This window comes from Dromaius novaehollandiae, chromosome 12, assembly GCF_036370855.1.
Source record: "Dromaius novaehollandiae isolate bDroNov1 chromosome 12, bDroNov1.hap1, whole genome shotgun sequence".
NCBI classification, from domain to species: Eukaryota; Metazoa; Chordata; class Aves; order Casuariiformes; family Dromaiidae; genus Dromaius; species Dromaius novaehollandiae.
This window is the reverse complement of record NC_088109.1, coordinates 21,679,365-21,705,297: the sequence shown is the minus strand read 5'-3', so window position 1 is coordinate 21,705,297 and position 25,933 is coordinate 21,679,365. Positions and strand designations below refer to the sequence as shown.

The window sequence follows — 25,933 nt, the reverse complement described above, 5'->3', positions numbered from 1 at the left end:
TTGATTTGGTTGCTTCATTGGATTGAGAAATCCTTCTGTGGAGGACCCAAAGAGATCCCATGTAGAATGGGACTGAAATCGGGAGCGTTACCCTCCTCATGCTGCAGAGCAAGAAGTGTTGTGAAACTGGGAGGCAGTGCACCAGAAATGCAGGAGCTCTTAGCACATATATATTTTAGGGTTAATGGTAATGAAAGAAGTGTCTCATCATTCTGTCTTGCCAATTAGTCAGGATTGGGGCATTTCTCGTAAAGACCCCGTGACTAAGATGGGGAATCCAGAGGACTTCATTAACTTTATTTGGGGGTTTTCATTGCCTTTGCTGTGATAGATGAAGTCCTCACCAGAACACGGTGTTCTCTTCACTCTTGGCCTCTCCCCATTTCTACTAATTGAGAAAAAATGTAGCTTGAAAAACTGAGTATGCGGAGCCTCTAAAGGGATAGGCATTGCTTCTTACTGAGCATGGGTGCTCTGGTCCCTTGTCTGCTGAGGATGTCTGTAGTAGGAAGAACATGCTTTTCTGTGGAAAGTTCTTGTTGCTAGTCCAGAATAAACAGAAGGCTTCTTAACTTTCATGAGGCACGTGACTGGATGCCACAGAAGTGAAAGATCATGTTTAGCACAGATATTGCAACCTTGACTTATTTTTTTTAATTGAAATGTGGGGAAAACATCTAAGATTTTACAGAGAGGTTTTGGAAAGTCTGGGTTTCCCACACATTTGGGTCTGTATAATGCCTTTGTAGGTGGTGTGTGGTTTGTGTCAATCATCAGTCAGGTGCTAATGCTAATAAAGCCGTGTTCAGCCCTACTCCTGAACCTGACACCTAATGTATTGATCTTTGCAAGCACGTTTATACAAGTTGGGGGAACTGTAGGCTTGTATCCACAGTTTTCAGCCACCTATGGAGTTTCCTTTTGTACCTCAGGAGAAGACAGAATAACACAGTTTTCTTCAGAATTCTGCAGCAACTTCAGGCTTCACCGAGAACAGTCTTTGCTCAGCCTTGATATCAATTTAGCCATTTCATCTTTTCCCCAGCAAACTAAAGAGCAGCACAGATTGGCTGTTTTAATTAATTTTGTGCAGGAAGCAAGAGCTTAACGTTTCAAAATCTGTTTTTCGCTGTAGTTAAAGAGGGCTTGTCATACCTGCTAGTCTTGCAGAAAGTATCCTTCCAAGGAGAATACGGCACTTTTCATGGGATTTTCACAGGTTAGGGTTTGGTGAGGAAATTTTAAGAGATCAAAGTACCATCTTCAACTGATGCAGATTTTGGCACAGAATCCTTTAGGCAGCTGTTGATCTGAGCTAACAGAAGGATGACATGAAAGAAGTCTGTAGTTGGGGCGCTTGGTGCCCATGGCCTTTTGAGCTCTTCCTGTTATGACTGGTTACGGCTTGCTACTTTTCTGAATCCACAACTATGAGTAAATCATAAGAAAGTGAAACTCCCATGTCAGCCCAGTGATGTCAGTGTGTGCTAATGGTACTGCGCGTTCTTGGGGTTGCATCCCTTCTGTAATTAGTTTGTTTTCTGAAAAGAGTTTTTTCAATGTTATGTGCATTTTACCGTGGTCCTAGTATGCCTTGCAGAGCTGTTCCCGCAAAGTAGCGAGTCGTCCTAAGTGCTGTTAAAACTTTAAATGACAACTAGGGGCGCTCAGCGATTCTCAGAAGTGCTCGGCACCTTCCTGGATAGAGCAATTTAAAAAAGAAAACACACACAACAAAAACCATGAGATGTAGTTATGCAAATTATGACCTTTAAATGCATTTTATATTTGGATCGAAGTTGCTAACGCATTCTTTCCAAGCTATGTTTTCCAGTGCAATTCTGTTTCGGGTGCTTTTGTATCGGTGAAGCAGCGTAGTCCCTTTCCAGCAAAGGGAAGGCAGGACACGATGGTTCGGAAAAGCAGGCACCGTACTTCGAGATGGGCAGCACATCACTTAGTGAGGAGTCTGAATAGGTGATTTTAAATTCTCTAGAGGGTCTGGCCACATTAGCTAGATGGCAGATTCCTCATTAACTAGATGGATTGAAATTTGTATCGTGGCTGATGCCTATCCTCACTAATACTTTTAACAGCTCATTCTACTAGAGCTATTGGACTTATCTTGGGTGGAGGAGAGGAATTGGCTTCTGCAGAGGATATTTGCAGAAAGTCACATTTCCACCATATGTTAGAAGGAGTCTCTTTGGATGCAGGTTTTGGATGGAGTCCTCTGTGTTGCTGTAATCTGGTTTGTCCTTTTTCTACCACTAGTTCTGAGTCATACCAACGACTTGGACTCTTCTGTGTGTTTCCTGAAGGACAGAAGGAAGATTTCTGCTGGCTCAGCTGCCTTTCACCTATTATTCCGTCTCAATGAAGAAGTAAGATCTGGGGAACTGAAGGAGAAATTTTGCGTGTCTTGGGAGTGAAAAGGGCTGCAAAAAAACCTGAAAATTCTGCCTGATTTTCAAAAAGAAGGAAGGTACCATAAACCTCAGTCAATCTGGATTTAGATTTGACTTGTGACAAATCATTATGTAGGAAGGGAAATATCCCTTTAATTTTTAATAGCTTTGCAGTGAAGTTTTATTAGGCAATAATCTGGTTCCTGAGTGGATGAAAGATCAGGTTGAGGGCCAAACAGTTTTTTCCCCTGCACTGCTGTCGGCAAAGGGAGAAGAGGGGTCATGGTGAGATTATTGCCTTATAAAGCTCAAAGCCAGCACCCTTCCTTGTGCCACAAGTATAAAAAATACTTCCAAATGGATATTTACAACATAAATATGTTCAGGACGTGGGCAGCGAGAGAAGTGTGGGAATAGCAGTGAAGGTGCATGGGAGTAGGGATGCGAAGGGGGTGGTGTGAAGAGAGCCAGGAGAGTGTGATGCACATCTTACAGATAACTTCTCTTCGTCTACCTACTTCCAGAGTCTGGGTGCGGACTTTGCTTCTCTTTCCAATGTATCCTTGAGTTTTATATTTAGTGCAAAGAGGTTCTCATCACCCGTTTGCTATTTCCAGAACGGTTTATTGTCGGGGAGCAACAGCTGATAATAAGATGGGATTAGTCAAGTAGATTCATTTGTAGTTTGTTTGGTGGTCGTAGGTTTGATGGTTTTTAGAGTATTTTTCAGACATTCAATGCAATAGACATTTCACTGGAAATTAATAAAGTAGTATAGGACACTCCTTGATAATATAATCCTTATGCGAGTGCAGTTGCTAAATCCATGAGTCCCTCAGGCAGTAGTAGACAACTACATTTTGCATTGTTGCTTGTTTTGCTGTTGTCTCAGATGACTAGACAGCACTTCTTTTGATTTTAAGGTGTCATGTTATTGCAATATCTGGAATGCTGTGTGTCCATATGAAATTATAACTTGCAGATGTATAGATGAAAAAATCTGCCTTGCTTTGTATTTTAAGAAGCTGTGAGCATCAGTGAGTTGGGGGAAGCTATCGTTGTGGAGCACCTTTGGCAGCAGGTCATTTTGGCTTACACTGAATACCAGAAATGAGCTTTTTCTTTTTCTTTCTTTCTTTTTTTTTTAAACATCTGTTTGCCTGATTGTTTTCTGTGTTTTTTGTTTTTTTTTTTTCCTGTGGCTCTTTTAATTTGTAGTGAATGTGTAGTTAATGTAAGTAAGATGTTAGCTTCTGTCTAGCTTTTCAGCAAGCATTCCAGTAATTACTGGAGTACCTTTGAATGCTACAGCTGCTATTTCTAAGTTAAGGAATCACATTTTCCAAGCATTTATAACTGAATTCACATGGGTAAAACTTGGCATTCAGATTGCCGGCCCACATATTTTATTTTGCCTTGATCCTTTATGCTAGCATATATCAGCTTTGTGTTTGATTAAAATGATAAAAAAGGCTTCTCACTGTTTTGGGTGAGCTTGTAGTAGTGTTCTTTTGTAAAATTGTTTTAATTTCAAAAGTAATTGGTTTGGGCCTTGAAAGTATTTGTTTGTAATTACTGCTACTGGTGCGATTTTTTCCCCCCTTTTTTCCTCTTCTTTTCCTCTGTCCTCCTTTTACCCCTCATTGCTGTGAAGAGATCTCTGTGTTATTACGTTGATAGTACTTGTTGCTCCCTCTCTGCGGAGCTTCTTCTCAGAACGTGGTTTGATCCTTTCCCTGCTGATGGCAGGAAATCCCCTTCGTGCCAAGCGATGCTGGCTAAAGCCAAACGCCTCCCCCTGCCCTCAGTAATAAGCAATAATTAAGGTGGGTTTTGCAAATGCTCCTGGAGAGTAATGCACCCAGTTCCTGCTGATCTTTAGGAAAAAAAAATCCTAATCCCAACTTCACCTTGTCTTTTCCTTGCAAGGGGATGTCCCAGTGCTGGCATCACAGCTCCGGTCCTCTCGGCGCTCTGCAGCATTAAGGGACTGTCCCTCCTCTCCCTCTCCCCCTCTCCTTTTTTCTTTTCAAGCTGTGTAGTCTGGTCCGGAGGAAATGTGATTTTTGTATTGCCCTGCCTAGAGAGGTATTTGTTACGTTCAGAACTGTTGCATGACACGTACAAGCTGAAAAGTAACGAGTCGAAGGAGAGATTGGAAATTTGACCTCTGAATTTACTTAGTAAATGATGATGATGATAATTACAGAGCTTTTCTTCTGAGGAAATAAGGTACACTGTGTGGTTTGTTTCTGTGGACAGAGATGCCAAATGCAGGGCAGAGGAGCTGAACGATAAAAACTAAATTGATCATTTAGTAGAGCTGAATACTTAAGTAAATTAAGAATTTTGTGAAAAAGCCTCCAAAAAAATCTGAGAATACCACCCTTCTTCATTAACTACCAGTAATAATTTGTCATTATTATTGACAAAAGTTTTACTTGCATCTTAATATTTAAACTGCTTAACTGTTCTTTATGGTAAATGTCCCTTTAATGGGACCTGTAAAATGGTATTGCACACATAATTATGCTCTAATTACATATATATTCAGGAGGAAAAATATATCCAAACTTGGAAGATAGATGCTGCATTTTGTCTCGTACTCGGGTTTTTATTTGCATGTTATATGTAGGAAGCCGGTCTCTATAGGCTCTGAAGCGCGGTAACAAGGCTCGACACTGAATGCACTTTGCAAAGCGCTTGCGATGGTCCGGGGAGCCGTCCGGGGCGGCGTGGGTAGGAGGAGAGGCGATGGATGCTCCGCACGGGAGCTTTGCAGGGGGCAAGGGGAGGACCTGGTGGGACACGGTGGGACACGGTGGCCTGGCGAGCGAAGCCAGCTCCTTGGAGCGTGCTCGCCGTCCGCAGCACTGGCGGGTGAGCAACCCAGACGGGAGCATGCGTTTTGGCGTGTTGGGTCCTCCTCAGTGTGCCAAGAAGCGCTTTGACTCGAGGAATCCTTAACTCTGGAATTCAGTAAGCTTACAGAGCTTCATGCATCTGCCTGTGCATCATGGTGCGCGCTCGCTCCCCCCGTCTGCCTTATTCACCTGGGCTCGCGCCGTGCGGGCCAAGCAGTTTGCATGGCAGGGTAAATAAAAATAAATATATTTTTATTTATTTATTTATTTATTTTGATTAATGACACAAGTTGTAGACTTGTAATCGGGAGCGTCTTATCAGCAGCTTTTCAGAGCTCGACGCCGTGCGTGGAATGTGCCAGTGGCGGAAATTTAGCACTCCGTAAATGCTGCTGCAGTCGAATTCCACACACATGAATTATGACAAGTGCGGCTGACTGTTCTGTGGTTTGTTGTGTCTGGTTTGGTTCCTACTTTTAAAGTTGCAGTTGCATTTGGTCATTTGAAGCTTATTTTCATAGTCTGGCCAAACCAGCAGGATCCCCGTGCACTGCAGGGGAACATAAAACATCAGCCTTTAAGCTGAAGTGCTCAATAGATAAGAATTTTAAGACTCTTGCATCATGCACCATGTCTTATGGGCTTATTTAGTATACTCCATTTGATTTAATTTAGATATTGAATAAGGAGAAACACTTTAATAGCCAGAAAAAGTACTGTGTGTTGTATCGCCCCTTCTTTCCCCGTTCCCTTACAGACAAGATGGCTGGAAGGCCCCACTAAGCTCTGCGATTACATTTACTTAATTGTAGGAAGTGACAGGGTGTTTTCAAACTGCTTAAAAATGATGTTATGCTTTGTCTGTACTGTTAGTGTTTCGAAAAGCAAACAAAAATTCGTGGGGCTGTTATTTTTATTATTTCTGTTTTTCCATGACTAAATGTAAAGAATAACTTTTCAGCCTTTGCAAATACTCGGAAATCTACAGAATTAGTAGATTATTCATAGGGTTGCTTGCAGAGAGCACTTAAGCAATCTGGCTTTGCCAGTGCTCCCCCCTCCCCTTATTTTCCCCACTGTATTGCAAATAAAAACTATAACTAAGTTGCTACAGCTGTTAGCTTGCATGCTGATAGGTAGGCATTTAGCTCGTTAAAAGGCTTGGTTTACTGCTGATTTGCATTGGCAGGATTGAAAACCGCTGGGGAGAAGGAGGTGCTGTGCGGATGGCTTTCCTAGGAGATAAGGGAAGCTGTGGGGATGCGGCTCGCTCGCGCTGCGTGCGGGAGCGCGTGCTGCCGGGGAGGTTAGCTTTCGGCGGCCGCGACGTTGTCACCCGTCCTGACGCGACTGTGACAAAGTGGCTCTGCTCGGCGCGCGGTGTCGATGAAAAGGATAAGGGACAGAAAGCCTGCCACAAAAGATTTTGCTGTAAGGGCGAATAGGGAGCTGACGGGATAAGTGAAATATTTCTCGGTCGTAAAGGCAGAGTGTTTGCAAGTTTTGAAATGTCATCCCGATGGCTTTAAAAGATTCCTTGGCTGTTGCAATTCATTTTTGTAGCACTGAGCAGCTTTGCGCACCTTTTGCTCAGCGCCACCCAAGCAGAGCTGCAAAAAGTGCATTTGAATTATAATAAATTTGTATGCCTAGATAACCTCTCGTTTGATAATATTAATTATTACATGGGTTCTGCACCACTCTGGGTTAATCTTAACGGTTAGGCATTCTCTCTCCCCCTGTGAGAGTAAAGCACATATTCAGAATAGGTGAAAATCATTCCAGACGTATGCTTAAAAAAGAAAAAAGCAAAGCTGGCCTCCCAAAAGCTGTGGTAGAACCCAGTATTAGCAAATGCTTCTAGGAAGTTTGACTGAAAGCCATATGGCAATGTGGGGATTATTATCTATCCGTTGCTCCAAAAGTTGGTCTCTGAATCAGCCTATTGACTTCAACAGCACTTAATCATGTGTTTTACTTCTTCTTTGAAAAGGGTTGCATTCCTGAATCATGTCCTCTGATTTTAACCACTAGACAGCACTTTGTTTCTTGGTAACAGACAAGTCCAGTCGTATTTATGTGACTAACTTTGCAAGTTTAGACTGCACAACTAGTGAAGTACGCTAACGAGTATTCGTTCTGCTATCAAAATCCAAACGTTTGCTGCTGTCCTTGAATTTTAGGCTGAAACTGAGTGTCTTCGTGTGCTGCAGCTGGTGGGACGTTGCAGGATGCCCTGTGGCTTGGTATGTTTGTCCGTAGGGCGTTGTGGGCGCTGCCTGCTGCGTGTGGCGTAAATACCCACGTGTGAGATCAGTGATCTTGAAATACTGTGCTGGATTCTGCTTTCAGAAACGCTGAGTGTCAGTGGTGATCGAGTCCATGTATTAAAACAAGAGTCAGTTGTGCGTGTCCAAATTTGGATCGTATCTGGAGATGCTGAGGTACCTCCCAGATGCTCATGCTCGGTTTTGCTGTCTCAGGGGTGACTTTGACTCACTGTTCGATTTGGGCTATTCTGTCATGCAACTGGCTAAAAAGCAAAAGGAGGGGGGAAAAAAGGCAAGTTTTGCAGCTTGTGTAAACTTGCAGTTAATCTGTGACTGTCGGGGATTTAGGTATCTGCAGCTCGGGGATCTGAACGGAGGTTGGGCAGTGTTGGCCGCGTCTGAGCGCGTGAGCTTCAGGGAGGAGACGGAGGAGGTGGGGAGGAGAGCTGGCTGGACGCGTGTGCAGCGTGGCTGTGCCTGGGCGAAGAGCACTGGCATTGCGGGCTGGGGAGACGTGAAGGACAACTGCGGTGTTTCGTAGCTGCTCTGCGATGTCCCGGCGTGTCACTTGGATCCGAGCGGCCTGAGGTTGGGTTCCCCATGCAAGCAGCGGGCAGGAACACGGTCCCTGATCTCAGGGTTCAAGCTAAGATTCCCAGAGGCACTCCAACATTGTAAACTTAAACATGAAAAATCCCAGTGATTCCAGTAGGAGCGACCGGTCAAAGTATGCTTTGAGAGTTTGGGCCCTGCTGTCCAAAATGTCCTTGCAGACGACGAGTTGGCACTGCGTTTTTACTTTTTCCTTACCCAGTATAAAGCAGAACATAATCCTTGTCAAGAGTTCGTATGAATTGGCATTTTTCCCCCCTTCCTTATGTTTTTCTTTGCGGCAGTCAGCATCAAAGTGGGCATGATTGGGTACTCGTTTTCTCAGTGCCCAAGGCACTGTTTATCTCATGCCACTGCCACTTTTTGGGATGTGCTGGCTTGTATCCACTGCATCCACAAATCTCCCCCTTTTTTTTCCCCTTGAGACATAAAATTTACTAACCTTGAATGGCAATTACTGCTTATGTGCACAAAAAAATGTGCATAACACCCAGTGGGCAGACACCCTGCCCCAGCGTTATCCCAGACCTAGGGGTGCGGAGAGGTGGGCGTGCTGCCTCCAGAGCCGGCCCGTTGGCACCTCCTCCACCTACTGCCTTGCTCTCCAAAAGGGAGAGGATGTGACTTTTGTTTTGTTTTTTGGGTTTTTTTTTTTCCTGCTGGGAAAAAGAGGGTGTTCCCAGGAATTTTTGCTGAAGTTTGTCACTAGTTAAAAAGAAAACTCTGGGCAACTCCTGTGCTGCTACCTGATTTGGCACGCAGAGGGGAAAAAATACTGTCCCACCCTGTTCCTGGGGAGAGGGTGCATGTGCTTCGCTTTAGCGCGTCAGCATCGCTGTATTTCAGCAGAATTTTTTGTCTCACCTTTCTGTGTTTATACAGCTAAAGCACTTTTTGCTTCCCAACTTTAAACATCTGGAATTCAGTTTCAGTTATTAAAAAAAACAAAACAAAAAAAAAAAATCAGAAATCTGCATGAAACATCAGTACCTTCGCCTTTGCCCATGACTTTTGGCTTTAATTTTCTCTCCGATATAAACGCTAGAAGTTCTAAGCTGCTGCACATTCAGTAGCTGCTGTTTTCCGCTTCATCTTAGGGTCTTGACCAGTTTTTTGATTATTTTTCCTGTTAGGCACTTTTCTAATTGGGGATAATACCAAAATGATTAATCAAATTAAGCATGAGAGCAAAGTGGCTGTGTATAGCTGCTGCCTCAGTGCAGCTAGGTTGTCTTGCTCTGCCTGAAGTTGCTTAATGGGCCTCTTAGACTTTTTTTTTTTTTTTTTTTAATAAGGTACTGTGTAGATCCCATTGACTTCAATTGTTGATTGGGATGCCTGACAGCCGGGAAATTAAGCCCCTTCTTTGTGACCGAGTTGAAGGCCAGATTTTCAAGGATTTTCAAATGCTTAGCACCCGTAATTGGTGTTAGATCTTTTTTTGGAAAAAGTTCAATTCTCATTTGGACATCTAAATAAGGGTGAGAGATTATGATACTTGTAGCGACTGGTGTTACTGGGATATGATTAAGTTTTTTAAAAGAAGCTGGCACCTAATGTGATAGTTATTTTAGTGTCAAAATAAGAGCTTTGGTCTTCTAAATTTCTACTTTGTGGATGCTGAACGTTTCTGCAAATTCTAATCTTGGAACAGAAACTTTCTTGCTTCTGCCTCATTCTTATGTATTTTTTGTAGTGTTTGGGAGGGGGAAAAGGGAGGGGGGAAGAAGTTGAGTAAATCAGACAAATGCTGGGAAAAAGGGGGACATGCAAAATCAAGCGCTCTACTTGCGTAATCTGTTTAACACAAGATAGCCACACAGCCTTGTGGGACGCCGGAATAAAAGGAACATCTGTGCGGCCACATGGCAGCTTTTGAGGAGCCCCCCGTCACCGGGAGCTGTGTCCTATTTGCAAAGAAACGCTCGGGCCGCGAGCAACGGCTGAGGTAGATCCCAGCCGAACCCCCGGAAGCTGCCTTAGCCATCTTTTTAAAGGTGCTTTGGGCATGTGTTTCTACTGGCAATTTATTTAAAAAAAAAATATATATGTATATGTATTTATTGTGAAGACATACGTCTGTGACGCAGGATTTTAGGAAATCGCTGAGCATCCCAAGCTGCAATCAAATACAGGTGTTACAGGTAGAAATAAGGATGAGGGGAGTAGTTCCTTTGGGAATGTTGTTGTTGTTGTTGTTTTGTTTTTTTCCTTGAACACACGCAGAGTGGTAACCTGTGTCTGGCAAATGAGCTGCTGAGAAATGAAGGCCTTTTAGGCTAACCTTTCTCTTTTTATTTTGCTGCCGGTGGTGGTGTTTGGTAAACAGCTCGATCGCCAGGCACTGGCCCTGGGGAGCCTGCAGCTGCTCCATCCTCGTCCCCCCGGACACCTGCAGAAATGGGGCATTGCTGAGGGGGGAAGATAAACAAGAAAGCAGTGGATTTTGTTTCCACTTGCAACCTGTTAGAATGCACTACTTTTGTGCAAACAGATCTAGTCTGGGGCTTTGCCTTCTCTAGGCAGCCTGTATTGTCTTTAAAAGATTCATGGCAACTGGCTAGTCTGTATGAAGAAGGCACATATTTTTTTTAATATGCAAATAGGAAAGGATGATGGTTTCGTCTTTATTTCAATGTACCCAGGGTGGCAATAATGCTTTTTAAATTCCTGTGAAAACAGATTGTATATGGCAAAATTAATGTCTCAACTCTTCCAGTATTTTCACTAAAATATTTGAATTTTTTGCATTTATTATGCTGCCTGTTTAAAATAGCGAAAGGTATCAGTCATGCATTCAAAGCTTAATTGGTGGAGCACAGATTTAGTCTCATTTAAAACAGTCACTTTAAAACAGTTTTGTATATATGAATACATGGGCACAACTTTTCATACAATTGTCTGTTTTGGAGCAGTCTTTTAGGCACTGATGTGCAAGTTAAATCTGTTTTCTGTTGTTCAGTGTGACTTTAAGAAGTTATTGGTTAAAGTCGTATGTTATAGTTTCATTGCGGTTAATAAACATCCTAATGTGAAAGTTGATCAAAGTGCTACCTTTGCCCAGATTTTGAAATTTGCTATGTCAAGTATGGTCCCAAGGTGTATCAGTCTGTCTGTATGTGTATAATGCTATTTTAATGAAAATCTGGCCAGCAAAAAAATGACAACCTGCCCACCAGCAGCAAAACAGCAGCAGCCTGCTGGTCTTCGTCCCGGTCCCGCGGGGTGGGTCGGGCTGAGCTCACGCTGGTGAGATGAAGTCCATAGTGGTCCACCAGATCGTTCGAGCTGCGTGCCTCTGCCTGTGAGATTCCAACAGCGAAACAGTAAAACTTGTCTTTCAAATCTGTTCAGTATTGAGATGATTAATTTTTGTTGGAGGCAGATTAATAGGTTTCCTATTCTGATTAATACAGTGATAATAAAAACTTTGTGATTGCTGGAATTAATGAAGCCCAGATTCGTGTTTCAAGGTTTGATTGACTGTACTTCAGCTGTGCTAGAGCTACTGCCTCTCAGCACCCCTTATTTCACCTTCAGGGAATCTACATGGGAGGAGAGCAGGAAAAAAACCTGCAATGGAGATCACAGCAAAGACTGGGGGGAGAGGGATTTTGGTTAGAGGGGTGAGAGTTTGGCTCATGTTGTAGCTTTATTAGTTTCTCGTTCTTTAACCAGGCAGGCTATTTTTATGAAACTTGTAGGAGAGGAGTGTCCAACTCAAATGTGTGGGTGCATCATTAAAAGCTTCAATTTGTCAATGCCAGATCGAACTCAAGTGTGTGGGTAGATCATTAAAGGCTTCAGTTTATCAGAACCAATTTATTAGCTGTTCCTCTCCCTCCTCCGCCCTTCCCCTCAGCCACATGCTTTGTTTCTCCGGGCTCTGCAGCCTTCAGCTGCCTCTCGTATCCCCTGGCCACCCGGCAAGCTGCGGTCCTCCCCGGGGGCTGTCTGGAGCTGGCCTGTGCCATTGGACCCGGCCAACTGGCCTTTGGTTACAGCTGAACAAACTGCTTTGGAGGCCTCAATGGGTGGAAGCCTTATTTGACTTTATGATGAAGGAATTGCTGTCTTTGGGGGCTCTGTTTTCCCATTAATCGCAGTGGGTCCTAAAGATGCAGGTGAGGCTGAGCAGAGGTGCATGCACAGACTGCATGTGGTGAGCACCTAAGCCTCGTTCCCTTGGGAAACCTGGCTAAAGAAGTATTTTGTGGAGTATTTTGGGAAGGCCAGCTTTTGATAGCATTTGAAAAATCGTTTCTCCAGGTGTGCCCTCTAACTTGAGGCCAGGTTGGGATGTGATGTCAGTGGCTCCCGACACTGGGTTTTGTGCATTGTGTGGGTGCTGTCCAGGTTTCAAATCTGCTTGTTGGCCCAAAGATGCCAAGATGTCTATATTGCTGAAGAGGGATATGAAGTAGAGGAATGGTCTGGAGGAGAAGACAGTGCTTCCATGAGACATAACCCTCATCTGCTACAGGCTGAATATATTATTTAGGCAAGTCATTTTGCCTCAAAAGTCTTGAGTAAGAGCATGAGATCTTTTGAGCAGGCCTTACCCTAAATGAGCCCCATTTCCTCATCTTTAAAATGAGGTGAGCAGTACACTCCTACTCTACGGAAATGTCATGGATAAGGACTGTTAGGCAGTTGAATGCTGTGGGGCAGAAGGTCAACCAGAGAAATAACTCTTGCCCCAGCACGTGTAGATGTTCAGCTACATACCCGTCTGCGTCTCTGTCATCAAGCACAGACAGTAATAAACCTCCTTCTGTCTGTGTGTCTCAAACTATTCAGTGCTATGGTCCTCAGCAATAAAAGTGATGCAAGATGCAGGTTGCTTTTGGTCCACAGGTATTCGAGAGTCTCTGAGAAAGAAGTCATGTTTAGCATAAATGCTGTTCAAAAACCCTTCTGGATCTATTTTTATTGTGTAGCAGTCTCATAACAGGGTAGCTTAATCACTATATTTAGGTTTCCTAACACTTGTGATCTTCCTTGAGCCATTGTATTGCATTTAGCAAAAAATGGGAGAAGGCCCTGAGGCCAGAGAAGTACCTTTTTCCTTTTTTTCTTATGAAATTTCATGCAGTTGTTGTTGAGACAAACTTCCAGATGTTCCTCAGGAAGGCTGCAGTGGTCTGCCAAAATAATTAGCTCCACCAGCATTCGAAGGTCAAGTTTTTGCCACTGCCCAAGCACGGGTGGATGCATGGAGACTGGGGGCAGCCACCATGCTGGGATGGTGTGGAGGGAGAGACGTGGGGAATGAGGAGGATGGACACATCCCACGTGATTGTTGCCTCTATTGTGTTTTTCTACCCCAGTCCCTCAGGACACTTCCGTCTGGTGGAAAGTTTTGTTTTCTCCTCTCGAGATCATTGCTCCCAGTTCCTTGTTGTGTAGCAGCCCAGAAAGCAGATGCTCTCTTGGGAGCTGGTGCATCCATTAAGTCCGTGAGTGTCCTTCTCCAATTCAGGAAGGCATTGAAGCGGCTGTTTAAGTCCCATGGGAGTTAGCAAGTGCAAGTTCATATACCACAGCCCCCGAAACACCTCTGCTCGTATTTAGGAATATGAATATTTACCCGATATGGATACTTCATCAGTGAAGAAAATACCTATCTCTCTTAAAATACCCTCGTTGGTAAAATGGGTGTTTAATTTGTACAGCAAACAGCATCCTCTGAGCTGAGTTTAAACTCAATCCGTATTACTCATACCTGAGGAAAAAACCCTAGCAGTTAGTATTTCTTAACTGATGTTTGCAAATTTTGCCTTTTCACCCTACACATGAAATAATTCTTGTATGTATTTTTCCTTATCTCAGAGGAAAGATTATTGCTACCAAGAGATTCTACATTTTGTTAAGGTTTTATCAGGATAAAATGAGTGAAGAGAGTAAATATTTCAGAAATTCAAAGATCTTGTGCTTTCATAATGCAAAGTATGTTAAGGTGTCTGAATTTTCTGAAATAATGCAATGTTTTCTAGTAGAATATGGATTTTCATGTTGATGCATTTTGGTATTTAGAATGAAAATAAACTTATCTATTGGAAGAGCAAATTGCAAATTTGATATAACAGCACCTTTAAAAATCTTTCTTTATGTTGTAATTATGTTGTAATTTTCAGTTTTATTTAAAGCAAAATAAAGTCTTCTGTATGATTATGTTTAATATGTAGCAATATTCTTATAAAGCACCCCTCACCTCATTTATAACTGCCTTTTATTTTCAAAGCAAAATGGTAGGCTTTGATACTATTCTAACTAAGTGAAATTTTTTAAACATGTTTTTGTCTTTCAGTCTCCTGAGAACGATTTTTCTGAGCGATTCCAGCTTCCAGACACATTTGCCATGATAAGGGTTTCGATCCTTTCCCGCGCATGCTCTGAGCCATGAGTGGATATGTGTGATGCCTACAAGTAAAACTGGTGAGTGGTCAAACCCAAGTTTGTAGTAACTCTCTCTCTCTCTCTCTTTCCCTCACTCCCTTCCCCCCCCCCCCCTTTAATTTTTTTTTTGGAGGGGGGGGTACATGCTTAAAAGCAAGTCATCATTATTCTTCACCAAAAAATGATCTTCATTGTTACCAAATATCATTAATATCAAATACATCAATGCAGGGAAAAAAAAAAAAACTCCCTTCCTTCTTTTCTTCTTCTAAGTAACTCTCTCTCTCTCTCTCTTTCCCTCACTCCCTTCCCCCCCCCCCCTTTAATTTTTTTTTTTGGGGGGGGGGTACATGCTTAAAAGCAAGTCATCATTATTCTTCACCAAAAAATGATCTTCATTGTTACCAAATATCATTAATATCAAATACATCAATGCAGGGAAAAAAAAAAAAACTCCCTTCCTTCTTTTCTTCTTCTGGCCCCCTCAAATCTTGGATGAAAACGTGAGCAGTGAGGTTTTTGGTGGTGAAACTGGAGCTCAGTGATGCGGGCAATGCTCCTGCCCAGAGCTGAAGCCTTGCGCGCAGGCAGGGTCTGATCATGCTTACGTGGGCAATTTGTGTAATGATTAAATATGAATATGAAGGGGCCTCTTCTCCACCATGTGTCGGAGGCTGTGCTCTCGAAGGAGCCATTGCCAACAAATAACAAGCTCTGCCGTTCGCTGCGCGTCTATCCCGGTGACAAAATGGTGTCACCGGTACACAGGAGAGCTGTCCCTTCGTGTCCTTGCGCCCGTTCAACGTGGCGGTCTCAGTGGGAAGGCTGGTGTTGCTGGAGGAACAATGGGAGAAACCCTTCCATATCTGGGTTTTTTTGGTTGGTTGATTTTTTTACAGGAAAATTAGAAGATCTGTGTCACAGGTCTTTAGGAACTTGGAAATATGGGTAATTAAATTGCATGGGAAATGGGAGAACAAATTATTTTTTAAAAATAAACTCAGGTTTCTATTACGTATTTAATATCCCTCTGTGTATTAGAAAGTGCATTTAAATTCAAAGATTATAAAAACAGAGAAATTCACACATCAGTGAATTGTGAGTTTTTTTTTTAAGTTTCCTTTTTCCCCCCGCTTTTTTTCCAGAGGTAGCATAATTACCATGTCATTTAGCAAAGATTATAATAGCTGTTCAATTTTTACGGACTGGTGTAGTAAACAGTTGAATAAACCCATATGGCAGCTTGAAGTGTGCATGCAGGGGAGAGATCCTTACCGTTTCCTTCGTGTCTGAATTACCAGCCTTGCTTATATGGCTGAGATCCCCAAACAGGGAGCTGTTCCAGACCTCTCCAGCAATGCAAACATTTCTTATGGCTCTATGGCATATGAATCAATTGACTTTGATCATGGTGGTCAGCTTTTAATTCCTCCTTTGTTCGCATGAAGTATGTGTAGAAAATGTGGAGTTACATGCAAGGCACATGCCTTTATGTATGTGCATTTACTTACTGCTTCTTTAATAAGTGTAGGTAATGTCTGGTGTCCGAGTCTTACTGTTGAAGTGTCTGCTGAAGATCTAGTCCTCGCTGAGCACAGCATAGGCTAAGTGCAACAACCTGGTACTCTGATAACCCGTCGGCAGTGCCTGTAGTGGGGCTTTGCGTCTGGTCTCGGTGGCAGCACGTGGAAGACCCGGCATGTTTTCAAGCTGCCTCTTGATGTTACAGGTTGAGTTATGAAGGTTTGGGCGATGTGGCTGGCTGGCATCCTGTGCAAAGACAGATTGGTCCAGCAGTCTGCCCCCGGATGGCTTCAGTATTGGAAAAGTAAAGCAACAAAAGGGAGGATTGTTAACTCCCTCCAAATGCTGGCTTGAATAGAGAAAAAGGTTCATGTTATTCCTCATAAAGCTCACTTACTTCTAGCAGTCTTAAAATTTTCATGTCACGTAATGGCTTTAAAATACCTTCTGAATGCATTAGACTCTCTAGGTGCTTAAAAAAATTGCAAAATAGTAATATGAAATGGAGCAATCCAGCTGGAAAGGAGCAGTTGGCCAAAACTGGTGCTTACGGTCATCTTAACCCTGGTGTATTATCAGTCCTCCGCCATAATTTATCAAAAGATGGTAAGTTGCCTGGCGATGTACTGACTGTAGAGGGGCCGTATTGAGCTAATTCAGTTTTTGTTCTCCTTTTCCTTGAGAGTTCAGCTTAAAGGAGTGATCCTTTCTCCAGTTGCCGTAAGAGCCACTTCTCAATACTCGCTCTCGTTCCCCACTTGAGTGTCCATGATGATGTCAGGAATTCATTCACGGCCGTACGGGTTTGAGAAGTTTCCAGCTTATTGAGCAACCAAATGTGGTTTCTGCTGATTGTGTTGACTGAATAAGTAGGGCCTTTAGAAGAGGGAAGAGTTTTATTTAAAGCAGAACATCTAGTTGTATACCATTTTATGGCTGACAAAAGGTCATCTAGGGTAAGCAGCCAGAACAGTGAATTGCCTCATTGCAGCAACCAAGAAAATGAGACAGAAAGATACGGTAAGAGGGTTTTAACAAATTGCTCATTGTTACAAATTTTTTAAAGTCAAGGGATCGGTGCTGTGTACATTTTTAAATTGGAGATAACCATGCTTGTACAATAAATTGCGTTAAAGAACAGAACAAATCAAAATAATGGGGGGGCACGAGAAGTCTGGCCTTGCGGTGAGCTCCCAGCCTGTCCCCCTGCCCGCGCGGTTCAGCACAGCGCGCGCCAAGCTCACGCACGGGCTGGGAACCTGCCGTTTTTCTATGCAGCTGCTCTGCATTTGTGCAGCACTAGAAGCATTTCCACCAGACTTTTTACTTCCCTTTTGTGGGATGGGAGTCAGAAATTTGGGAGCAGAACCCGCTGTCCTGCAGCAGACTTGCGTCGCCGGTGGGGCCGTGGCAGCGCGGAGATACCACTGTTGTCCTCGGAGCATCTCCCTTGCTCCTGTCAAACGACGGTGACTTGGTTTCTCGTAAACTTTTCTGCCTGCGGAACTTTCTACGTGGTCGGGGGGAGGAGAGAAGAAGTAATTTTAACAATTTAATATACTACATAATATGTTTTATAAGCTGGTGTGAATGCTCCTAAGTATTTTGGTCTTTTTTCATAACACAATGAACCTAATATTGGTAAAAATACAGATCTTAGCTGCCACCATAAAGAGAGGCTAGATTTAATAAACAGTTATGAATGTTGGCAGCTGCCTATCAGATTGTATAACATCGGCTAGAGCACATGAAGACAGTGTCAACTTACATTTTATCTCAGAAGTATTTTCAAAGCGTTTATTTTGCTTTCTCTTGAGTCCTTAACCTAATTCAAGTTATATAATTGGCTGAATATTTTTCCACACAGCTAATTGGCTAGTTGCCAGCGTGGAAACCATTGTCTGACTTGATGATGATCAGAAATTAACATGACATTTGCGTGGTGGTAATGGAATACATTAGTAATGTAATTCATGACTGTAAGAAAGAGACCATCATCTCCCACCTATGAGCAGCAGGAGGGGCCGGGAAGATGATGAAATGCTCCCAGCAGGCACCTCACAGCGGTGGCTGGCCAATCTCGATGTCAAATTTAGTTTTAAATTCTTCAGACAAAGCTGTAATGCTTACCAATTAATTACTGCAAATGTCAATTAAAAATCTACCAAATAATACTGTAAGATTAAATTTCAATTAAAAAAATTACATTTAACAAGGAAGATACAACATTATTTTAATGAATTCTGCTGAAGGTGACAGTTTATCTAGATATATTTATACCGTGTAGGTGGATCTAAATTCATTCGATAATGTTAACCATGTTACTCCATATACATATTAGTTTTGAAAATTATTTCCACTTTGGCTATGACCTGGAGGAGATGGAGCATCAAGGGGCATTTCTCATCGTCAGTAGAAAGGGGAATTTCACGCCTTTTAAGTACAAAAATCTTTCCACACCTAAGATGAAGGCTTTATTGTAGACTTTTATACTGGCTGGATTAGTGGTATTTTTCACTGCTTGATTTTTATGAAACTGGGTGTGGAATTGTTACGGTAGTAGAATTAGCTCCAACTTTGCTGTGAATATAATGATTTACTCGGGACATTTTTTCAAGCAACATGTTTCATCATACAAAAAATTTCAATTATTTGTTTAAATCACTTAACAAGAAAAGATTTTATTGTGTGATGGTGGTGACCTGTAAGTGCTGAACAGAGCTTTTATCTGCAAGTCCCCACCCTGTCTTGGTAGAATTTTTAAGCACTTGCTTAAATTTAGTCCAGTCATTGATACAACGGATGTTTAAAGATGCATTTTGAGTTAAGAGTGGCACAGCTGAAATGTCAAGTAGTGTGATGAAGTTTGGAGTTTGCGTGGATCTCGTGTGGATGTACGACAAACTCATGTGAAACAATGGTGCTTCAGATCCAGAGCATTGACACAATGTTGATTTTTGTAGCTGGGGCTTTGTGTTATGGGTAACTGTGTTTTTACTGAACAGGCCAGTTCTTGTCCTTTTGGAGGATGCTGCTGGAGACAGAAATGCAAATGCTCCGTGAACTCGGGCTGGCAGATGGGGAAGAGCTGACACGGGAGGGGTGGACAGTCAGCACCAGCAGGCAGGCAGTGCTGCTCTATGCAAGGGTCTCCTCGTAGTATTAAAGCTCTTGTGAGCCAAGGGCTCTAAATATATTCTGAAGAACTACTTTCCCAGCTTTATCTAATTTATTTCCATGAGCTTTTATTATGTTTTCACACCATCATGTCTAAAATAGGTAAGAAAGAAGACATAACTGAGGAAACAGATTTTTTGTGTCAGAGCGATGCTGAGAAAACTTGCTCTCAGGGAGCAGGAGGCTGCTTTTCCTTGGCGTTGTTGTGTCTGGAGCCATGAATTTCAGCAGGTTTTAACTTCAAATTAAAAAACACACCCAGGAAAGCTAGACAGCTACCCACTGCAGGTTAAAGTAAGTTTGGTGGGCAGGCGGTGTTGGCATCTTGAGTGCTGTTTGGGCTTTGCCAGTTGGTGGCTGAACGCACCTAATGTGGTCTTGAGTCTCAGTGCTGCTGTTCAGATACTTCTGGGTATTGGCAACAGCCTTAGAGGGTCGTTCCTGCTGCATGCTGTTATCTGATAAAGCTATAAGCAGCAGGAGAGGGGAGACAGCATTTTTTCCATAGAGGGCTGTGGGAAGTGGAAGCTGGGGAAGTGTAGCTGAAATGTTTTCTCGCCACCTTCCCAGACACTAAGGTGACAGAGAGACGGGCAGAGCAAGGCAGACTCATTTCTTCAACAGCAGCCGGAAAGCTTTAAATAGGGAGGCAGGGAGGGGAGAGAGAGCAAGAGCTCTCGTCGTCTTTCCACCAGCAGATAATGGGACAAGAAGGTCTTGGGTTTCAGGCACCTACTGGTGAGGCAATTAGCTGGAAGCTGGAGCTGCTGCTCTTAAGCATCCATCTTTCCAGGGGCTTTCATCTCTATACAGGAGTGGTCATTTTTTTAATTTGAGCCCTGGGGATGAAACTCTTGGCCCAGTTCTGGGCACTGCAGGAACTGGAGCACTTTCCGTATTGCCGGAGCTGCTGATTCGAGGTATGCTGCGTGGAGCCTGTGCCCATCGTTAATGCTCACAGCGATGTCCAGTCTCCTAATCAATTCCCAGAGGTGGAGATTTCTGCCTTCCATAGGGGAACGCTTTTCTCTTTCTATGACAATTGGCAAAACCTCTTGAAGAAAGATTATCTTTGACTTTGAAGGAAGTATTTCCTACCCCCCCCCCCTTCTCTCTCTCTCTCTCTCTCTCTCTCTTTTTCTCTTTTTCTCTTTTTCTTTTCCTCTCCCCTTTGCATCTATTGGAGAAATCAAAGTTTAGAGGCCTCCGAGAGCCATAGAGCCATAGTAATACCATTTGGGCAGTGGAGCGATGAATTGCTAGTTTCAGACCTATAAATTCAGAAGGCTTTCTTAGTGTAAAGTCATGTTACGTATATTCTATTGGAGGAAGACTGAGCTGGGAGGGAAGGTATTTTAACAGGCTGCCCTCTTATTGTCAGTTTATTCCAAGTTTTCACCTAATGATTTACATCTCCCTGAAGTAAAAATACCCAGGTTGTAGTGTGTATACCTTTCCTTTTGTCGTTGTGGGGCAATCTGAGGAGATTTAAAAACCGTTCTCACTCTGACATTTGCATGAGCCACTAGGTCTGGCTGGAGGAGACAGAAGCCATGCAAGGTGAAAAGGCAACATGGTTTTTATTAACTCTTAGTCATGCCATGGTTTATAATATTTAGACAAAAGCAAACATCTCCAGGGAGAGCTTATGAAATAGGAAACTAGAGAAAGTGCTCAGAGCTGATTGCAGATCCCATCCTCTTAAGGAAGTCGTAGGAGACCGAGATGCCGACCGCGGGGAGCGCGGGCAGGACTGTGAGCACCTGTGTTTAGAAAGATGTCCCCAGGAGTTCCTGCAGCAGGAGGATGCAGACGTAGGGTACTCATGTAGGACAAATGTGTTATCTTGTCCCGATAATGCGCCTTGGGGAAGTAGCCTGAGATGCCTTTTTGTCTTCATTAGTACTCCTTTCCAGCAGAGCCTTAAGAAATCATTCTCTTTCAAATATACAAGGAAAATGAATATGGAGGTGTTTGTCATGAAAGTCCCATGTGTATACGGTGGCTGTAAAATCCCAGATGCTGAGCATACCGGGAGGCTGCTCTGTCAGTGGCCGGTTGAGGGGAGAGCTGGATGTCAAACCCAGTGGTACCTCCCTTTCGGCAGGGGCTTGGTGGCTGTGTCTTCAAGCAACTTTGAGAGTCCACCAAGCCCAGCCTTTACAACTTTTGCTCTCACAAGCCAGGGAACACATAAGTCTGAGCAAGGATATATGTGTGAAAGGGAGGACCTTTGCTCTAGGAAAATACCCATCAGTGCTTCTAGCAGAATCATAGTGTTTGCAGCATTTGGGGTCCTTTTTGCAAGCGAGGTGCCATGGGACCGGGTCTGCTCCTGAAGCCTCGCAAGCGTTCAATGTCCCGTAGACCACGGGGCAGCGGCGTGCGACCGTTTCAGCGTGAGAGACGGCGTTTGGGGGGTCGTGCTCGTTGTTTGCAGTGAAGCTGCCCTGGAACAAGGAAAGTGGCTGCCACCACTGCTTTGAGAAAAAGCGACTGCAAATGAAAAAGAGGGGGAGAAATTTATGAATTAAAAGAACAAAACCAAGGCCATTGCTTCTTTTTTTTTTTTTTTTTTTTTTTTTTTTTTTTTTTTTAAGAGGTCACTTTCCAGTCTGTTTCCACCTGGAAGGAATCTTTGGGATACTAATGTGCTTCCTTCATTTTTGTTTAAAATATTTTCTGACAATGCCTTTTTAAGGTCGGATCCTGAGGACTTTGCTCTATGTGCTTCAGTGGGGCAAAGCTCTCAGCAGGGACTTTTCTGAAATAAGTGAAGACTAATGCTACTCAATTTAATTGGGATTTTCATCTGAATAAACAGGTCCCCCCCCTTTTTTTTAATAGACTAAAACGATGCCCTGCTGAACAGTTAAGCCACCTCAGGCAATGCAGTTGGCGACCACTGATTCGCTGGAAACAGCCCTCCGCGGTGTCTCGCCCGAGGTGTCTTCAGTCGTCGCGCCCACGCGGCGCGGTGCCTCTTCCTCCTTGATCGCCCACTTTGCCGAGACTTCCACAAATATTCGGGCACCACTCAGTGAGCTAAAGACGGTGTCATTTTTAGAGATTTGGCCTGAACCTGGAATTTCTGTGTTTTTGTGGGTTTAAGTCAAACCTTAACATTACTTCAGTGTAATGTTTTTGTGGTTTAATGTTCTTAGAGTTTTTTACAGTGTTTCTTTTGAATTCTGTCACTGAAGTGTACGAGAGTTGACAAGTGTAAATATGTAGTTAGACAATTTCAAAAGTGTATTATTTACTGATCGACCATAATGGCTCCTTTGGAGCCATTATACTCAATCATATCATGTCATTCTGTGGCACTTATTATGATGGTAATATGGATATGCATATTATTTTTTTTTTAAGCAGGAGAAGCGTTATTGTGCATGCTTAAAAGCTGTTTTTTAATTGTCAATAATGCTCTGAATGTTTTTAATATCAAGATTTTAACCGTCTATGGCCAACAGCCTAGAAATCACGGTAAGGAAAATTTATGTTTATAAGAAGATGAAAAAAGCCATGCCTGGTATTTACAGCAATAAGACTGCGTATCTCCTTAATATGGCTCTTTTTTTGCCTTTATTAGATCCAAGGGAAACCTAGAACCCTAACCTGAGAGCTTGGCAGGTAAAAGCTTTCCATTTTATCTCTGCAGTTTTCATCTGCTCGTGCAAGCTCTTACCCTGACTTCCTAATTGTGTTTGTGGCATTAGCAAACAGCTGGTCTGAAAATACTGTGCAGTGTAAGTCATGTTAATTTAGTGGGTTTTTTTAAGGTGTCACGGAGGATGTTTTTTTGTAGAGCTGGAGTAGAGAAAGGTGGAGAGAAAGCCGAATGAGAACATCAACCATATAAAATGAATTTTTTTTAAAAAAAGGCAGGGAGCTTAGAGTAATAAGTATGCTTCAGTCTTTTGGTAGAGCTGGTTTCAGCAGAGAAAGAGCTAAGACATAGTTAGCAGGGACTTGCTTGCTGAAACGTCTATGAAGCTTTCAGTGCAGGGGGAGCATGAGTTGTAATGACGAGAGGTGAGGAGCTAAGGTGTGATTCTGTGGCATGAGTGCAGCAGATCAATTGTGGAGCGATAATTGGAGAGAGGAGGAGGAATCAGAAGTGTTGCTTAATTTAGCAGAGAGGGTATGACTGGCTGCTGGCTGTTGCTACTCAGAGGTAGGTAAAGAATAAAGGAATCTGCCTTTGGTGGAGCTCCCACCACAGAGGATGCAACCAAGGTGAAATCCAAATTGTAGTTATAGCAGAGAGATGTGGAAGAGAAGAAAACATTGGCAAGGAGCGCCCTGTTGTTCAGTAGGGCCGTGGTAGACTCGCAGCAGCTTCGAGGCTGAGCTGGGGTCCTACCCCTCTGCGGTGGACGACAGCGAGAGATGCTCTCGCTGGAAGTGGAGTTTATGCGGGAGCAGGCAAAAAGGTCATTGCTACCTGTGCTTGTATTTCAGCTGCAGAGTGTCAAAGCAGATGACTCTGTTTTGCCTCTTCTGCTCAGGCTTCAGGACAAGTTCTGTTCCGTTCCCCTGTTATCAATCAGAAGATTTATTTACACCGTTCTGAATGAATTTGGGCTAATTATTGAGTTGCTGTTTTTTTTCTCCTTATTCTGAAGAACCTTCCCTCAAAAATGCATTTTGATTTGAATATGAAAAATAAACGATGAGATGCTAGAATGAGACAATTTTGAATAGTTCAGGAGTGGAAGGACATGTATTTTTGCAGATCTTGAGCTGAAGGCAGATTTCCTTGCAATGGTTCTTAAATCGATAGAAGTATCAGGGATTTTTAGCCAATTCTGCATTAATTCTAACTTGTCTCTCTTTCTGAAATGGTATTAAAACTGTTAGTCCTCTTTTGAAACACTTACAGGAAGCATAAAAGCGAGTAAATAACCTCTTACTGTTTCTTTCCTTGACCTAGCTAAACAACTTCATATTCAGGCTCAGGATTGGATCTTACATTTGTGAAAAGACTAGGGAAAGTTAAGCTTAATTATTTCTTTGGAGATGCTTCTTATTCAGGAAAGTTGCTCGTTGAAGTCTCATCAGCTGAAACATGAAGTATCTGGGGTACTTCTATTGGGATCATTCGTTTAATATTCCTGATAAATGGTAAAATTGCTCATTTGTGAAAGAGGATGGGATTTATTAAGCTGCCGTGCATTTGTACACACACACGCACTAACGCACAACACTTGTTGATGATTCAGAGAAGGAGTAGAGTAATTCAGTTCTTGGACTGCCTCACGTGTGATTGGCTTCCTTTCTGGGGGACTTATTTTAGGGAAAAATCAATGTCAACTGAAAAACATTCCATTCTGAAAAGACAAAAATTCCCCTACTTGTGAAAATGTGTCTTGGCAGCTGATTTAACTTATGATACAAGATTTAACACTTTTCACTAAACATGAATATTTACCATGGCAACAGCTACGTTACATGCCACATGTTGGAGACTTGCACATTGTTGCAGAAACTTGTAACTAGTCTCATTTTGATAACTCCTTGTTTCCATTGGCAGGATGGATCTACTTCTGCAGCTATTTCGTGCGTAGACCTCCCATCGGTATCGGTGGGAGTTCTGCCTGCCAGGCAGCTGCAATATTGGGTCGTGTGGCTCCAGAAATTCATAGCTAATTGCTCCACTGAGCTTTCTGTCTGAAAAGCTTTCTAAAAGTGTCTCTTTTTTTTTTCTTTTTTTTTTTCCCAGCATCTTTTTTGCTAGCTGGCATCAGGTGGGCTAGTCCGTCATGTGAGCTGCTGCACTCGAGCTTGGGGAGCTCTTTGGGCCTCTCTGGTTGCTCGCTGTGCAGATGGTGCCCTGTCCTGGGAAGATCCCTTCCGGTCACCCCCCGGCAAAGAGGCACATCAAACCGATTTTGGTCTCGCAGAGCAATAGGTCTGTGGTTTCCTCGGGTCCGTCTGCGCTTTGCCGTGCCCCCATAGTGCTTTCCCAACTCCTTGTCACCTTTCATTTGCGGTGTAGTTGTTTTTCAGGCGACACTAATTGTGTCGGGCTCATCGGGGACTTAATAAAGGCGTGACGGCTAGGACAGTGCCCTGAGAGATGAAGTCCCCCCTCCGCCAAGCGCAGAGTTTCGCCCTCTGGAAGAAGTGGCTTGGGCTGTACCTGTGCGCCTGGGCCATGCGATGGCTCTTCTGGGGAGCTGAGGCGTGGTGGCCTTGAGCCTCTGGGAGCCCCCAAATCCGCAAGAGCAAAGTAAAAGATGCTTTCAAACAATTCCGGTTGAAATTAAGCATTTTTTTCCCCCAAGACAGGAATAGTTAATAATTTGATAAAACACTAAAACGTAGACACAAAGAACTAGGTGTGAAATGAGAAAAGGCTTATAGCTTCATAGGCAATCGCAGTCATCTACAAATACTTTAAATAGGAAGGGTTGTATTTTATTTATTTTTACAGGGTGAGAGGAATATAAATTGCTTGCTTTAGGATGGAGCTAGCAAAGGGTTAGGCAGCAACCCCCTTTCTCTAGAGAGAAAAATTGTCTATTAATTGTCTATTTTTTCTACTTTTCTCTGAAGTACCTGGCCTTGGCCAGTTCCATAAGGAAAGGATATTGGCCTAGATGAGTCTGACCTTTCCTCTTCTGAGTGCTGGTGAGCGCTCCATCCTTTTTCTTCCATTTTGAATACTCGAATA

At 43.1% G+C, this 25,933-nt stretch overlaps 1 protein-coding gene across 10 annotated transcripts in view; it reads left to right on the top strand.

Annotated features, from left to right (window-relative positions):
• The window catches only part of FOXP1 (forkhead box P1), a 376,121-nt gene that overhangs the window by 31,781 nt on the left and 318,407 nt on the right, over positions 1–25,933 (top strand). For 9 of the 10 annotated variants that reach the window (XM_064519202.1, XM_064519196.1, XM_064519200.1 and 6 more), the window contains exon 2: positions 14,465–14,592. The gene's annotated coding sequence lies outside the window, so the exon portion shown is untranslated. Of the gene's footprint in view, positions 1–2,274; positions 2,385–14,464; positions 14,593–25,933 lie in introns of all 10 variants that reach the window. The other variant, XM_064519191.1, reaches the window with a different exon arrangement.